General features: G+C 37.9%; 1 protein-coding gene across 4 annotated transcripts in view; it reads right to left on the reverse strand.

Moving 5' to 3' along the window:
- unc5a (unc-5 netrin receptor A) overlaps positions 1–16,880 on the reverse strand; it is a 586,231-nt gene that overhangs the window by 326,609 nt on the left and 242,742 nt on the right. The gene's annotated exons all lie outside the window — the stretch shown is intronic.

Consider the following 16,880-nt stretch of genomic DNA (forward strand, 5'->3'; position numbering starts at 1 on the left):
CAACTCTACCTTTAGGTACAGATTGAAGATGACAACCCATTTTATTATCAACAAAGCTCTGATTTTGATATTATGGTATATCATATTCAAATTCGGGTGCAATTGAGAGATTACAGAAAATATTGAACCAATTGAGGTTTTATTCTTTGAAAAGATTTGATGTGGCCTAATGGACAGGATTTAAAATTATGAATGGCTCAGACATAGACAGAACTCTTACACTTTGGATTTTCTCACAATTTAGCAACAATAAATGCACCCGAATTGGAAGGGGACCAATATAGGGGACTTATACAGGTCCACGTGATCTGGTAGGATTCTCAACCAAAGGCACTTCCTGCAGACGTAGTTTCTATGATCATCTTCTATGTTCCATTTACCACTCCCACATCTTTCTGCAGGATACAACCCATCACTTTGTCAACTCTCTCCAAGCTCCAAAGAAAACTGATATCAGACACTGATGTTAGTTGTTTCACTCTCCATAAATGCAGTTAAGCCCATGGAGTTTCTTTGTTATTTTCCACTTTATTGGAGATCTCCAGCATCAGCTTTATTTTGCTTTACTTCTCCCTTCGTTTGGCTAGCTTACCAACACCAAGTTTGCAGGTTTAAATGATTTGAACGTATAAACAAATAACTCTCAAGTTAAATTTGCATATCATTCCAAACTGCAATGCACTAATGCTGATAAGAATGCAGCATATTATGAAACGTACACACTGGGCAGTTCAATTACAAATGAATGCCTACACAAATGCTGGGTGATGCACTCTAATACACCTTAGAAAATAAGAAAGTGAATGCTGGAGAAGAAGTGCAAAGGGATTTGGGTATGTAGGTAAACAAATCATGAAAAGCAGCATTGTGGATGAGCAAAAATGGTAAAGAAGCACTGGGAGTTAGGTCTATCGATATAGAATTCAGAAGTAGTGAAGTGATGTTAATTCTTTTTTAACAATCTTGTCAGGTTGCACACAATAATGTGTTCTGGTTCCCACACCATGAAGCAGGAAATAGTAGACTGGAGAAACTGCAAGAAAACTATAAAGGACACTTAGAATTGAGAGATTACAGAAAATATTGAACCAATTGAGGTTTAATTCTTTGAAAAGATTTGATGTGGCCTAATGAACAGGATTTAAAATTATGAATGGCTCAGACATAGACAGAACTCTTACACTTTGGATTTTCTCACAATTTAGCAACAATAAATGCATGACAATTATAAATCCAATATGAAAAAGGAGGAGAAGTTTGCTTACCAGGAAGTTGTTTGGATGCAGACTTCACTAGGACAGAAAATGCTTGAATCACAGATTACAGATGCTTTGAAAAGGAAACTAGATCAGAATGGCTAGTGATAACAAGGAATAAGACAGGAGACTTTTGAAGAACATAATTATCAGCTCAGACTAATTTAATCAAATAGATAACTTTGAACGTTTTGTATATTACATAATTTGACATTGACAGTCTTTCATTTCTCAGATGCAGCTTCTATATTTCCAGGAGTAGTCTGACTGGAGTTGCACATCACAACCATATAGAATTCCCAGAATTGCATGGTAATTACCACACAGAATTGCCTGGTAAACTAAGAATTCTGACAGGCACTTCCCCAAGTGGATCCATCCAAAATTCAGAGAATTCTGACTCATGTAAGCTAAATAGTTACCCAAGAAGAAAAAGTTAGTCATTAAAAACTTACTCTACCTCCTATATGACAAATAAACTGAACCTCTCATTCACCATTCAACTCCCCTCTGAACCCTGATACACCCCTACCCTTAGCCACCCAACCTCACTGGACCCAGCACCAATCCCTAACTCCCAGAATCTAACCTGACCACTAACCCCAAGATCCAATTCCTCTAACCCAAATCGTCCCCCAAGATCCGACCTTCCCTTATTGTAACGAATACATTCTTTGCCCCTTCCCCAAACCCCCACTGGTCCCAAGACACCCACCTCCTGAGCGGACTATTAAAACCTCATCCATTTACTGCTGCCTTATCCATCCACACCCATTTGCCATCCTAACACTTTACCAACATGACAACCAACCAATCTACCCAGCATACCTGCCACACTACCCTCTTATTATATGTTTACTTTTTCATAGCAACTGCCAAAAGTTGTTTGGCTGAGATTCTGGACATATAGTTCGAAGAACACAATGTACTGCTTCAAAAAGGGGTCATGGTTTCAGTGATGATCCCATCCCTGATGGCTACTGGGACTTTTGCATATACCTCGCCTTTTTCAGAATAGGATTCTCCAGTCCAGGAACTTCCAGAGTGGATGTCAGTCAAGAATGTTGATGTACAGTTTGTCTAATCAGGGTTGGAAACCCTGATCAAAATCTCTGAGGCAATTTGGCAATATGTCTGTCACTTCCTGCCTGGCTTTCCTCAGCAGACTGATATCTGCCAAGATTATTTCAACCGTGTGTTCCAAAAACATTTTCACCAGCACTATTTGCATACATTCTTTTCTTGACAATTTTATTCTCACTGGTGTAATTCTCTAACAGTAGAGAAGTATTATTTATAATCATCATTCATCCTCCATTCTACACTTCTTCCTTTATGGTTTCAGTACTCAGAAAATTCTTATACTGCCAGCCATCTTGCCTCCATTTATCCCTTCCTTGGTTTTCTAATTTTTTATGTCCTAAACCCCCATTCCTGATAATACAAGAAAAAAAAACAGAAATTATTAAAATTGTCCTTTGCCTCTTCCATAAGTTTTACTTTTAATTTTTCAACTTGATCACACACCTCCAACTTATCTTGCAACTTTTAATCCTTGTGAAGTTATGTTCAGTTTAGTCTAATCAATGGTTTGAGCATTTACAGCACAAACCTAATATCAATGCAAACCACTTTCAGCTTTGAAAATTCACTCTGCTCATGGGTCAAATTTAGCATGTGAGGTCCCAAACTGAATTGTAAGTGTAGCTTTATTTCATACTCCTTGGAGTCCTGACTTGGTACTCAAAGAAAACTCATGTATTCATAAAGTATCTTTGAGTTTGAAACTCAAAGTGTTTTATAAACTGAAGAAATACTTCTGAGTGTAGTTATTAGTATAATGTATAAAATCACAGCAGTCAATGGCCCAGAGACTCCCGGGAAGTAGTGGGTAAAGTTTAATGCAAAGACAGACACCTTGCCTCCCGGTTTAATTGCCAGGAAGGAACCGACCTCTGTTTGCTTGGGTTACCATCAATCTTAAGTCTGTGGTCATGAACTTGCTCAGTGTGGTACTTGCGCCATCATCTGGAAACAAGGCCTAGCTATGAAAATCAAATGGCTGCAGCACTCTAGTTTTGGTTGAGACCACAGGCATGTTGCCTGGTTGGGAGGGAAGGTCATATGAGGAAAGGCTGAGAGACTTGAACCTGTTCTCATTGGCAAGAAGGCGGAGAAGAGGGGATTTGATAGAGACATACAAGGTGATCAGAGAATTAGATAGGGTAGACAGTGAAAGTCTTTTCCTTGGATGATGAGGGGTAAGAGATTTATGTTAGAGACAGGTTTTTTACGCAGAGAGTGGTAAGGGCGTGGAATGCCCTACCTGCTAATGTCGTCAATTCAGTCATATTAGGGAGATTTAAACAATCCTTACATAAACACATGAATGATTTTGGGACAGTGTAGGGGGACAAGCTGAGAATAGTTCACAGGTCGGCACAACATTGAGGGCTGAAGGGCCTGTTCTGAGCTGAATTGTTCTTTATTCTATGTTCAATCCCCATTGCTGAGAAGCCACAGAGTCGGATGCTAAGCCAAGTTCAAGTTTTGCTGCAGCCACACTGTCAGGTTCCAGTAAGGATCTCATTCATTACAGAAGAAGCCCTTCAGCCTAACAAGTCTGCACAAACAAAAACCAACCAATCAATCAATCAATCAATCTACACAAATCCCACTTTCCCACACTTGGCCCATAGCTTTGGATGTTATAAAATTTCAAGTGCTCATCTAAATACTTTTTAAAGGTTGTAAGGTTACCCACCTCGAATACACTCCCAGACTGTGAATTCTAGACCCCAACACACTCTGGGTGAAAAGATCTGCTTCCTAACTTTTCTAAATTTTCTGAGAAACAAAGATTGAGGAGGCAATTTTTATTGAATACTTCAAGAGCTGAAGAGCAGTGAACTGTGTGTCTTAAGATGAAGCCACCAGTTTAACCTGCATTTAGCACATGATGCCAGCTTGGTAAGTTGAAGCCAGCACTAGGAGCAGCAATCCAGAGACTAATTAAACAGCTCATGTTAATTAAAGTACCTGCTGGCTCTAATTAAAGATGTTGCAACATATTTGTGCATCTTGTACTTCAGCTAACATCTTCTCTGAATAAATAATAGCTGTTTGGGATTAAATGCCTTGTTGATGACAATTTCTGACTCTGATGAGTGAAAGCATCGCCCTGAGAAATGAACCAGAGAATGGCAGTGTTTCCCCATTTCTACCCCTGACCTGATCTTTTGTTGTAATGAAATTTGACTCTTGGCAACCAATTAACACTTCCCTCACATAATATTAATGCTGTTTTCATTTTATTTTGGTATTTCTTGTGACTTATCCTAATAAAAACCTCAACATTCCTCATGAAATGCTTCAACAAACTGCATCTTTTCTCAGTAACATAACAAATTCATTGTGTATATATGGATTATATCCAACCATTTTGCCTCAGAATACTTTGACTTTCATACCTTAGTTTCAAGTCCCCATACCTTCAAGATTGTCTATGAATTCCTTGAAATCTAGATATATTTCTGTGATGTGGTGAGGAAAAAAGCAGCAAACTATGTATTTTGGTTGTATTTAGCAAATCTTGACCTATCCCATGTCATTATAATATCTTACTGTATTTTTTCCAAAACAATGGAATATCATACCAGCTTTGTTTTGAGCTCATATTTTCAAGGTAGAAGACATTTTTGAGAATATATTGGCTCCCTAACAAAGGCAGCCAAATGGAACATTCTGCCTTTCTTTCCTGGGAAAGAAAAACTGGATAGCAGTGACTTGGCCTGGGAGTTTATGCAGATCCCAGAATTTTCCGTCCAGAATCCAGAACTCTGTGATGGATGCCCAAAATGTAGCCATTGTAATCTGAACACATGCATGTGCTATGAAAATGGAGTAACAACACAATTCTTCCAAAATTGCCACTCAGCATTTATGCCAGGATCAAACATACATGGAATTTAAAGCAGTAACAAATCTAAATTTATATTGATACACACAACGCACATTACATAATTGTATGAGGCTGTCATCATTAATCTCTGGCTGTGAGAAATATTTACTGATGCACTTCAATTAGTTATACTAAGGAGTTATTTAATTTGTTTCCAAGTTTATTCTTTCATTTGGTCTAAATACAGTTTAATTAGGCTAGCAATTTAGTTGATTATACTCTGATCATTTGTTTTAAAGCTTACTCAAAACTTACTGGTCCAATAGATAAAACAACTGAATCCCAGTTGCATCCAAAGTTACATTCTCAAAGAAACAAAATATCATGTTATGGATAGAATAAACTTAAAAGCTACAGTTTATTCTTTGAGATTGATAAAACTGCCATAAAGACAATCTCAAATTATATATATTTTGTTAAAAATCATGCAACACCAGGTTCTAGTCCAACAGTTTATTTGGAAGCACTAGCTTTCGAAGCACTACTCCTTCATCAGGTGGCTGTAGAGTATAAGATTGTAAGACACTCAATATATAGCAAACGTTTACAGTGTGATGCAACTGAAATTATATATTGAAAAAAGACCTAGTTTGTTAAGTCTCTCATCTTTTAGAATGACCATGTTGGATTCAGTTCTTTCATATGTAAATCCCAGAACATTTTGTGTTGAAAGTTACATTCTCAAGCAAACTTTAACAATAGGTGTCATGTCATCTCAAATAATTCATTGAAGATGTGAGGTGTCCTGTGTGAGGCTGTCTGTGCCCCAATGTTCAGACTGATTCTATTTCTAAAAAATGGGATTTACAGAATCTTTACAGAATTAGAAGTTGCTGTTGTTGATTCAAATCCAACTTCTTCATATCCAATTTGCTTTGCAAGAACAACACAATGTTCTTTCTTCATAATCCCATATTCCTCAACTAAAGAATAAAGATAATATCAGAAATGACTGACTGATCAATAAGAACAAAGATGGCAAATGCAAATATGATTGGTGAGAATACATGGACAACTTCCAAACTTAAGCAAATGTTTTTATACCAGTTGAATCTGTCTTTCATAAAGTGTAGAACAACATACAACTGATCATTATTGGAATTAATAATACTGCTCTATATTAAAGCATGGGTATGAATCAATCAATGCAAGAGAGAGTACAACCCAAATCAATAAATGTAAAATTCTATTTGTTAACAAATTTAAATATAGCTTTGTGCTGGTTTAATAATTCATCTTAATTTCTGGTACAACTGGGAAGGTGGTTGTATAGTCAGTCATGAATTCAATTAATAAAACTCTGGGCTTGCTCTCAGAATTAGTGGGTATGAAACCATTGTCAATTACAGGAAAACCATTCTGGTTTACTAATGCCCTATAAGGAATGAAATCTAGTAGGCCATCTCTGGTTTTACCGACACATGACTCCAGACCCACAGCAATATGATTGACACTTTTGCCCTGAGATACAGTTTAGCAAGCTAGTCAAATGTAACAAACCATGATGAATTCTAAAAGCAAGGAAACCAGATGGGTCAAGTGATCTAGACATCAGAAATGAGAATCCAGCCCTGTGAACAATGCAAAGCCCTCCTTCCAAGCATCTTGAAACTTGTGCCTCCTTCTAGTTGGTAGAGGTCATGGGTTTAGGAGGTGCTTGGTGATTTCCTACAGTTTCTCTCATAGGTGGAATACCCTGCTGTCAGTATGCAGTGCTGGAGAGAATAATGAAAAAGGTAGTACATGGGGAGACAGTGAAGTAGGCTTCATTGTCCCCAATAGTGTTGAGCTTCTTGGTTGTTGCTGGAACTGACAAATCCAGGCAATGAGAGAGTATTTGATCATATTCCTGATATCTGCCCTGTAGATGGTGAACAAGCTTTGGGAATCAGAGAGGTTATTCACTGGAGATACCATAGCCCCCAATTAGTTTGTTTCCTCACAGTATTAACAAATGTTTCAGTTTATTTTTGGATCAATGGTAACCCCTAGGATGTTGACAGTCTTTGGGGGGATGGAGTAGTTTAGCAATGGTAAAGCTACTGAAATATCAGGATGAAATGATTAGATTCTTTTGTTGTAGATGATCATTGTCTGGTCATTACACAACAAATATATTACTTGCCAGTTATCATCCCAAACATGGAACATATACAAGTTTTGTTGCATATGGATAGAAGCCATTTCAGTGTCTGAGGAGGACTTATATCCCATGCTGAACATTGTCAATTAAAGTCATAGAGAGGTATAGCACATAGAATTGGACCCTTCAGTCCAATTCATGCATGTCAACCAGATACCCTATATGAATCTAGTCCCATTTGCCAGCATTTGGCCCATATCTGACTCAACCTTCCTATTCATATACCCATCCAGACACATTTTAAATGTTGCGATTGTACCAGTCTCCACCACTTCTCTGGCAGCTCATTCCATACAAGTACCATCCTCTACGTGAAAAAGTTGCCCCTTAGGTCCCTTTTAAATCTTTCCCCTCTCACCTTAAACCTATGTCCTCTAGTTCTGGACTGCCCGACCCCAGGAAAAAGACTTTGCCTATTTACCCTATCCATGCCCCTCATGATTTCATAAATGTCTGTAAGGTCACCCCTCAGCGTCTAACACTCCAGAGAAAATAGCCCCAGCCTCTTGAGCCTTTCCCTTTTGCTCAAACACTCCTACCCTGGCAACATCCTTTCAAATCTTTTCTGAACACTTCCAAGTTTCACAAGATTCTTCCTGTAGGAGGGAGACCAGAATTGCACACAATATTCCAAAATGGCTGAAGTAATGTCCTGTTCAGCTGCAACATGAACTCCCAACTCCTATACTCAATGCACTGACCAATAAAGGAAAGCATATCATATGTCTTCTTCACCTTCCTATCGACCTGTGACTCCATTTTCAAGGAACTAAGAACCTGCACTCCGAGATATCTTTGTTCAGCAACACTCCTCAGGACCTTACCATTAAGTGTCTAAGTCCTGCTCTGATTTTCCTTTCCAAAATGCAGCACCTCACATTTATCTAAATTAAACTCCATCTCCACTCCTCAGCCTATTGGCCCATCTGATCAAGATTCCATTGTACCGAGTTATCAGTGAAAATCTCTAATTCTGACTTTACCATAAAAAGAACTGAAGATGGTTGGGTCTAGGAAAGGCATTCCAAATTAGATGATTGACCTTCAACCATAACCAGCTTCCTTTTCATTAGATATGACTCCAACTAGCGAAGAGATTTCTCCATCCTCCAACCACCAATCCTCCCCCACCCCCTAATTCCAGTTGAAGGTAGTTTTTCCAGGGCACCTTGTGACCCTACTCATTAAATGCTGTGTTGATATCAAGAGCAATAACCTTCACCTCCTCTCTGCAGTTTCGCATTTTTGTCTATGTTTTGAAGAAGGCTGTAATGAAAGACAGGAGCTAAATGGTCCTAAAGAGTCAATAACTGATAGCCTGAGTGAACTATCTTTCAGAAAGCATAATTGAAAGCACTATTAATAACCCCTTCCGTTACTTTGTTGATAATTGAGACTGATAAAGCAGTAACTAGCCAAGGGTGGGTTTGTTCTGCTTTTTGTGGATAGATATGCACGGTTAATTCTCTACTTTACCAAATAGATAACAATGATGTCCTGATTGCTCTGGAATAGATTGGGTAATGGTGCAGCTAATTCTGGACCCTAGTCTCACTACTATTCTCTAAATAATGTCAGGGCAGTATTCAGCATTTCATAATATCACATAGAATTAATTTGATTAGCTGAAGGTTGGACATTGTAATATTAGGAACCTCTGGAGAAAGCTAAGATAGCCGTTCCCTCAGCAGTTTGACTGAAGTTGATAATGCCTTCACTGCTGCCTAATCATTGAAGATGGAGATAGTTGTGGAATCTCCTCCTTCACATATGTAATTAATTGTCTGCTACCATTCATGGCTAGATGTAGCAGGATTTCCAAGCTTGGATATGATCAGTTGGCTGTGGGAGTTTTTAGTGCTGACTATCTAATGCTGCTTCAGCTCATCCTGTTTTGAAGCTTCACCAGGTCAAAACCTCATCTTTAGGTATGACTGGTACTATTTCTGGCATGGCCTCTTACAATCTTCATTGAACCAGAGTTGATCCTATGGATTGCTAATAATGATGGAATGAAGTGCCAGGTTACAGATTGTGGTTGAATAGAATTCTGCTGTTGCTGAAAGCATACACCTCGTGGATGCATACTTTTGAGTTGCAGATTCAGTTTAAAATCATGACGACAGCACGTCAAAGGAAGATGGGACTTCATCTCAGTAAGGAATATGCGGTGGTCAATCTCATTAATCCTGTCAGTGTATCAGTGACTGTTTGCTGAGAATAAAGTCAAATATATCTTTTGCTCTAGTTGGCTCCCTCACCAATTGCTGGAGACCCAGTCTGGTATCTTGTACTCTTTTGGACTCATCCAGGTCCATGAATAGTGCTGCTACTGAGCCACTCTTGGTGATGGATATTGACATCATCCACCAAGGTACCTTCTGTGCTCTTCTGCCCTCAGTACCTCTTTCAATTGTTGACCATGAGGAGTACTGATTCATTAGAGGAGAGAGCTTTCTTGCATGTGCTTGGCCTGATACCATTAAACCTCATGCAGTCCGTAGTCAATATGGAGAACATCTGACTGTATACCACTGTGCCATCATCTCTGCTAGGTTTGCTCTGCCACTGAGACAGAAACTAGCCAGGAATGGTGATGGCAGTGTTTGGAACAGTGTCTAAAAAGTATGATTCCACGAGTATGTTAGGGTATTGCTAGATGAGACAACTGAACAATTCTCCTAATTTCCCCCCCCCAACCCCAATATTTCAGTAATGAGGGTTTTGCAAATTTGACAGGACTGAATTTGTCATGATTATTTATGATGCCTTGGTCAATGAGAGTTGATAAATCTGGTTTTAATTCTTTTAGAGTTTGCAGTGACTAGACACTTTTGAGTGAATTACTACCCATTACAAATGGCATACAAGTGCCAACCAATTTTGATTCATGCCCCAGATGTTAGTAAGGGGACCTTGCAGGATCAATAGGGCTGGGTTTGATATTGTCATAGTGCTGCCTAGTTTTATGCTGGGTGGTCCAATGGCTTATTCCTTACTTTAGATTCCATTATAGTCCAATCATAGTTCAGCTCTAGCCATATCTATAAATGATGTGTTAAGCTGGTGAAGCTGCAACACAGCAACTGTCAACTGTCTTCTGAAGTCTCCTGCTGGTTTTCAGTCATCACAGTAGCTACAAGAGCAGGTCAGAGGCTGAGAATACTGTAGCATGTAACTCACCTCCTGGCTCTCTAAATGTCCATCAACTACAAGGCACAAGTCAGGAGTCTGATGGAATATTCTCCACTTACCTGGGCGGTTGCACTCAAGAAGCTTGACACCATCCATGTCAAAGCAGCCCACTTGATTGGTTCCACATCCACAAAAATCCACTATATTCACCACCGATGCTCAGTAGCAATAGTGCATACTTCCCAAAAGTTGCACTGCAGAAATTCACTGAAGATCCTCAAACAGTCAGTTCCAAAAACCACAAACACATCCATCGAGAAGGACAAGGGCAATAGATACATGGGAACACCATCACCTGCACATTCACCTCCATGATAGGCACATCTTGACTTGGAAGTATATTGTCACTACTTCACAGTCACTGGGTTAAAATCCTGGAATTCCTTTTCTAATGGCATTGTGGGTCAACCCATATCATATTAACTACAGCAGTTCAAGAAGGCAACTCAGCACCACCTTCTCAAGGATAACCAGCGATGGGCAATAAATGCTAGCCAGCCAGCAATATTCAAATCCCATAAAATGAATAAAAAAAACTCTTCCAAATCAATTCACTCCAATGTTTAATCAAGAAAAAGCTGAATACATTGATACTACAGCATTTAGAGCAATGTCCAGTAGATATAAGCCAAAATATACTCCAACAATATTTCATTGTATATCATAGAGAAGCTACTAAGTTGATTCTACATTGCTGATGAATTCTAGTTCTTGGGAAAACTGAACATGAGCATGACAAATCTCATCAGCTCATGACAGTAGAAAGAAAAGAGTCTCATCAATAACAGGAAAAATGTCAAATCACATAAGCCAATCAACCTCTTTGGATCAATATGGTCTTTTAACAGTATTTAACCAGATCCTACAAAAATAGAAGATTTATAGAAGATGCTCTTGTCATGTGATATTGGCAACTTATAGGGATGTTTTTTTTCAATCTTTTACATCCATATATACCAGATTTTGAGACCAAAGTGTCTTGTTTTGTTTTGATATTTGCTACACAAAGATACATGCAGCAGGAAGAATACCAATATATTTTTCAATCTCCCAAAATTGCTTTAAAGTCAGCAATTGTGTTCTTCAATGTAATAATACTTTAAATGTTTACCACTCTGGAAATAGATGCCTCCCAGAAAAGCTATAGAGCATGTCTATTACAGGGTGATAAACCTTTTGTACTTGCTCAGCAAGTATTTCATTGACTATATGAGCCTTAAACTGTTGAAAACTTGAAAGCCTCTCAAATCGCTCTTCACCTCTACATCAGCAATTTTTGAATGTCCAAGGGTATGTTTTTGAAGTGCATTGCAAACCAGACTCACAAATGACTATATCCAAGGCTTTTAGCAATGTTCCAAACCCTCCAAAGGAAGACATTCTTTGAAACATACAAGCAGATATTGTCAAATCAGAGTTAGTCTCCTCATCAGTCTCTTCATTTTGGTCACTGCCAAGTGATTCAGCCATCTATGTCTGTAATGTCCATCTCCAATAGCTCAAAAAAAGGTCATCAGCAGCTACTGGCCCACATAATTTGGTCTCTGAGCAAGCATATTCTCTCTGTTCATTTGGAAATGAACTCATAATTCTCAAAGGCAAGCAAATGATTACTCCACAAGTTCGTGTCAATATATGCTTAATCATATAAACATAGGTGACATGTGCACTGAAGAACACCAAGAGATTGGGACATGAATCCATCAATTGGCGCAACATCAATAAAGGACATTGACAGTTCATCCAGTCACACAAAACAGGTCAACTTGATTAGCCTTGACAATTAAGAGAACTTCTTATTCCAAATGAAATTCCTTCTAAGCCATGGTGCAACTGTTATTTCCTATATGCAAGGACATGACTTCATTTTGGAAACTAATTGTCAAAGTCCCTGTTGAGAGACAAACCAAAGATATCACTTGTGCAATGGCTGCCAAAGTATTAACTACCAAAATATTAACTGCCATATTCCACACGTTTGGGCATTTCAGTACATTATTTTCAACAATGGCCCACAATACATGATAACACCCTTCAAAGGCACATGCAGGAAGTAGGATATTCAAAATCTCATTTCTTCTCCTCACCATCCAGTGTAATGGTGTCAAAGAATGCACTGTTCAAATAGTTAAGTTCAAATATGATCATTAAATGCCAAGCTACCTGCCATGATAGGCATATTAAATCTACATATGAGCCCTCAAAACAATGGTTTATCCTTAATTGCAGTTCTCATGAAACACATCCACACTGTACTTATTATCCAACCACATCTATATGATGCAATGTTGGAAAGAATGGAGAAAATTATTAAAAGTGTGACCAAGTAGAATGCAGATCATTATCCCACCTTGAACTATGACAAAGCCTCAGGGATCAAGATCTCCATTCAATTACATGGGATCATAGAAAGATAGTATGGCAGACTGTAGACCAAGTCTTACAATATTGCTATAAACAATAAAGAATATACAATGAAACAGATTACACATTTGACATTATCAATCACACATCATATAAGATTGAGGTCTGCAGGGTTTATTATTAACTTGCAAGTATTTTTGTAGCAATGGTGATTTATTTTAAAGCAGCTTGAGAGATAGCCTCTAATAACTCCTTCTCATTAAATGGAGAGAGTGTATGTTTTCAAAGTAGATGGCTGTTGTAAAATAACCCATCTGATCAAACATATTCTGGACTGGTTTTATTAAGCATAGGGGGGAAAACATCTTGTTTGGACAAAAAACTTTCAATCTTACGAATCAGTTTGGAGTGTTCTGTGCAGCTGTTAGCTGAAGATAGACACATAAAACAGTTGCTCCTGTGATGAGGAGAAGATAGATTAGATTTGCTAAAAATAGATTAGCCCAGAGTAAGGATTTTACTAGTAGTAGTGTGACCAGAAGCATTCAGTTAATCTCAAAATGGATTATTTCAAGATGAAAATGTTAAACTCTGAGGTATAAAGTCTCAAAGCAGGGGTTTTATATTTTCCAGACTGGGAGTTGAAGTGACAGTGAAAGGAAGCCTATGGAGCTGATAGAAAAGGAGCTTATCTCTGGTGTGAGTACTGAAAAATGTTTTTGATGATTGGGATTGGAGTGCTTTTTGGAATATATATTTGCTGTGTGTTTTGACAGGTTTAAATGTGTATTACCTCCAAATAGTTTGGTATAACTGAAAAGTTTTTCTTTGAAATAAACTTTTCTTTATGGTTAAAACCAAAGCTGCAATATTGAAATCAAATTACTTTAATTTTTATTGCTTTAGGATGGGGAACATCATTAATACTAGAAGAAAGCTCATCCAAAATTCAAGTTGGAAGTACCCAGGATACCCAGTTGACTGCCTGATAGCTTTTTGTAAAATTTGATTTGCTGGATGTGGGCATCACTGACTGGCCAGAATGTATTGCCCAGCTCATTTCGGTTTCAGACAGAATTAGACATCCATTGAAACCAAGAAAAACATTGTTGGCAAAACTGAACAGATCTGGCAGCATCTGTGGCAAGAAAGCAGAGTTAACCTTTCATCAGGTCTCAAACCTGCTTTCTTCACATTGATGTTGTCAGACCAGCTGAGTTTGGCCAACAATTTCTATTTATGTTTCAGATCTCCAGGATCTACAATTCTTCATTTTATTTTTGACTTATATTGCATTTGTTGTGAACTCAAAACAGTGTCTGTGGACCTCTGGAGGAATTGTTGATTTTTACTGCTTTTTCTTGTCAAATGAAAACTATTTCTTAACTTCTATTATCACTTCTGCATTAAACTTCAGCATTCTGGGCTATAAATGTACCTTCAGGGACTCTGTTCTAAAACTGCCTGTACCCTGCTGTCCTGTTTAAGAATAACACACATACATACATTCCTGTTGATCCAGTGAAGGGATGCCAGGTCACACAGACCATTAATTTTTCATTATCCATGAAAATTACAATTGATGTCTTTATAGTTGCTGCAAACTCTTAAAAGTCACTTTCAAACATTCTACAAACATTTTAAAGGTATAAACTTTGACATGTTTAAGGAGGGAAGGAGACAGAAGATAGGAAACTATAGAGCAGTGATCTCGGCCGTGGTCATTGTTAAGATTTTAGAGTCCATTATTAAGGATGAGATTGCTAAGTACTTGAAAGTACATAGTAAAATAGGGCTGAGTCAATATAGCTTTCTCAAGTGGATGTCTGCTAACCGTCTTCTACCATTCTCTCCTGAATGCATCGGTTCTCACGTGGTACAGGTTTTTTCTTGCCTGAATGCACAGACTCTCTCTCCTTTTATAACTCCTTCATGGATGTGGGTGTGACTGACCAGGTCAGGATTTATTACCCATCTCTAAATTGCCCAGGGTGCAGTTAAGTATCAAGCACGTTTGCTGTGGGTCTGGAGTCACATTCAGGACAGATCAGATAATGACAGCAGCCTCCCTCCCCAAAGCAATGAGCCAGATGTCTTCCTGACAATCAACAATGGCTTCATTGAGAGTTTGGGAGAAGTGAATGTAGATACCATGTGCAGAATTGCAGCATAAAGCAATCTCAAATGTAATACAATGAATATCATGAAATCTTACTTTTTATTACTTTCCACAGTTACAAAAATGGTCCCCTTCAATTCTGTTTTTAATCTTAAATGATTTTTTTGTACACCAGCTTATAACACCACTGAAGCCAAAGGTAGAGAAACTTTGCTACATCTGGCAATGCAAAACTTGATTGTAAAGATTTCTGTTATTTTGATTCATATGAGTTTTCTAACAAAACTCATCAATATGCATAATCCACCAATCTTGTCAAAAATGAGTAACAACAACTATTCATGGCCATGAAATATTGTCTCGAGACTCATCAAGACTTAAATCTGAATACTGAGCATGCTGTAAGGTACAAGTATTGTCTCCTTTGGCTAAAGAGAAACTTCTGTCTTCAAATAGATTTAATATTGCAGGGGAATGCCATTGTTCACCCTTGCTTTTCAATTCCAGCTGGACTTTATTAACAATGTAAAATGATAGTGGAGAGAGAGAAAAAAACATTGCTTCAGATTATAATTGAGTACGCTGGGATTTTGGGGCATGAACTGATTATAGTCAATGACTAACATTTTTCTTAAAAAGACTGCACCTCTTGAAAATACCGCACACTGAAAAATTAAGGGGTACACATGATTTGTGATGGAAATATTGGTTTTTGCTTAAGTCATATTACAGAACATAACCTTGACATTACATAATTGTTTCACTTAATTGTCTTAATTTATATTTGTTTCCTGTCCAGGAAACGCCTATAAATATCAAGGATTCATGTGACCAATCTCACTGTGGCATTGCCTTTATGCTGAGCAGCTTCTATTGCCTGAATAATATGTTTGGGCAGCTGCATTCCACTAATGGCATTCCCATGATCCCAGTGGTGCATTACACATTGATCAGGCCTTATACAGAACACAATCATGTCTGAACCAATCCATGGAACCTTTAGCCAACCTTTTTAAACTATATATTCCTCCAACTCCTTTAAAAAGGAGTTAATACACACAAAATTAACTACTTTTCGAACCACGTTGTAAATCTATAACTGCAGAGAAAAGCTTCATCTGTTCTCATTGAAAGTTGTTAATTTGTAATGACAAGATGAGACAATAAAGTTATGCTCAACACCCTACTTACATCTATGTAGTCATGATTTGAAGATGCTGGTATTGGACTGGGGTGTACAAAGTCAGTGTCATTGGTGTCTCACACAGGGCACCTCACACCTTATATGCATTATCTGGGCCGACATGACACCAACTGTTAAAGTTCACTTAAGAATGTAACTTTCAAAAACATTATGTAAATCACTAATGAAAGAACTGAGACCAACATGGTAATTCTAAAAGATGAGAGACTTAAACAATCCAGGTCTTTTTCAATATATAATTTCAGTTACATCACACTGTAAACGTTTGCTATAAATTCTGTGTCTCACGACCTTATGCACCACAACCATCCGTTGAAGGAACAGCGCTCTGAAAGCTAGTGCTTCCAAATAAACCTGTTGGACTATAAACTGGTGTTGTGTGATTTTTAACTTTGTACATCTATGTAATTCATCCCATTTAATACTTAAAAATCCTGAGCTTAATTCTGTAATTTGCAAACAAACTAAACCTGTATTTTTTATTAAGAAATCGAAATTTCACTATTAGCTTTGGCATTCCACCTTGAAGTATCACTGAAACTCCAATATCCCTTTAACAGTCAGGGAACACGAAATGCACACAATTTGTACAACTAGCTCTGAAGCAATATTTATGGGTTTACAATAATTGAGAGATA

Source organism: Chiloscyllium punctatum, chromosome 20, assembly GCF_047496795.1.
Source record: "Chiloscyllium punctatum isolate Juve2018m chromosome 20, sChiPun1.3, whole genome shotgun sequence".
Taxonomy (NCBI): domain Eukaryota; kingdom Metazoa; phylum Chordata; class Chondrichthyes; order Orectolobiformes; family Hemiscylliidae; genus Chiloscyllium; species Chiloscyllium punctatum.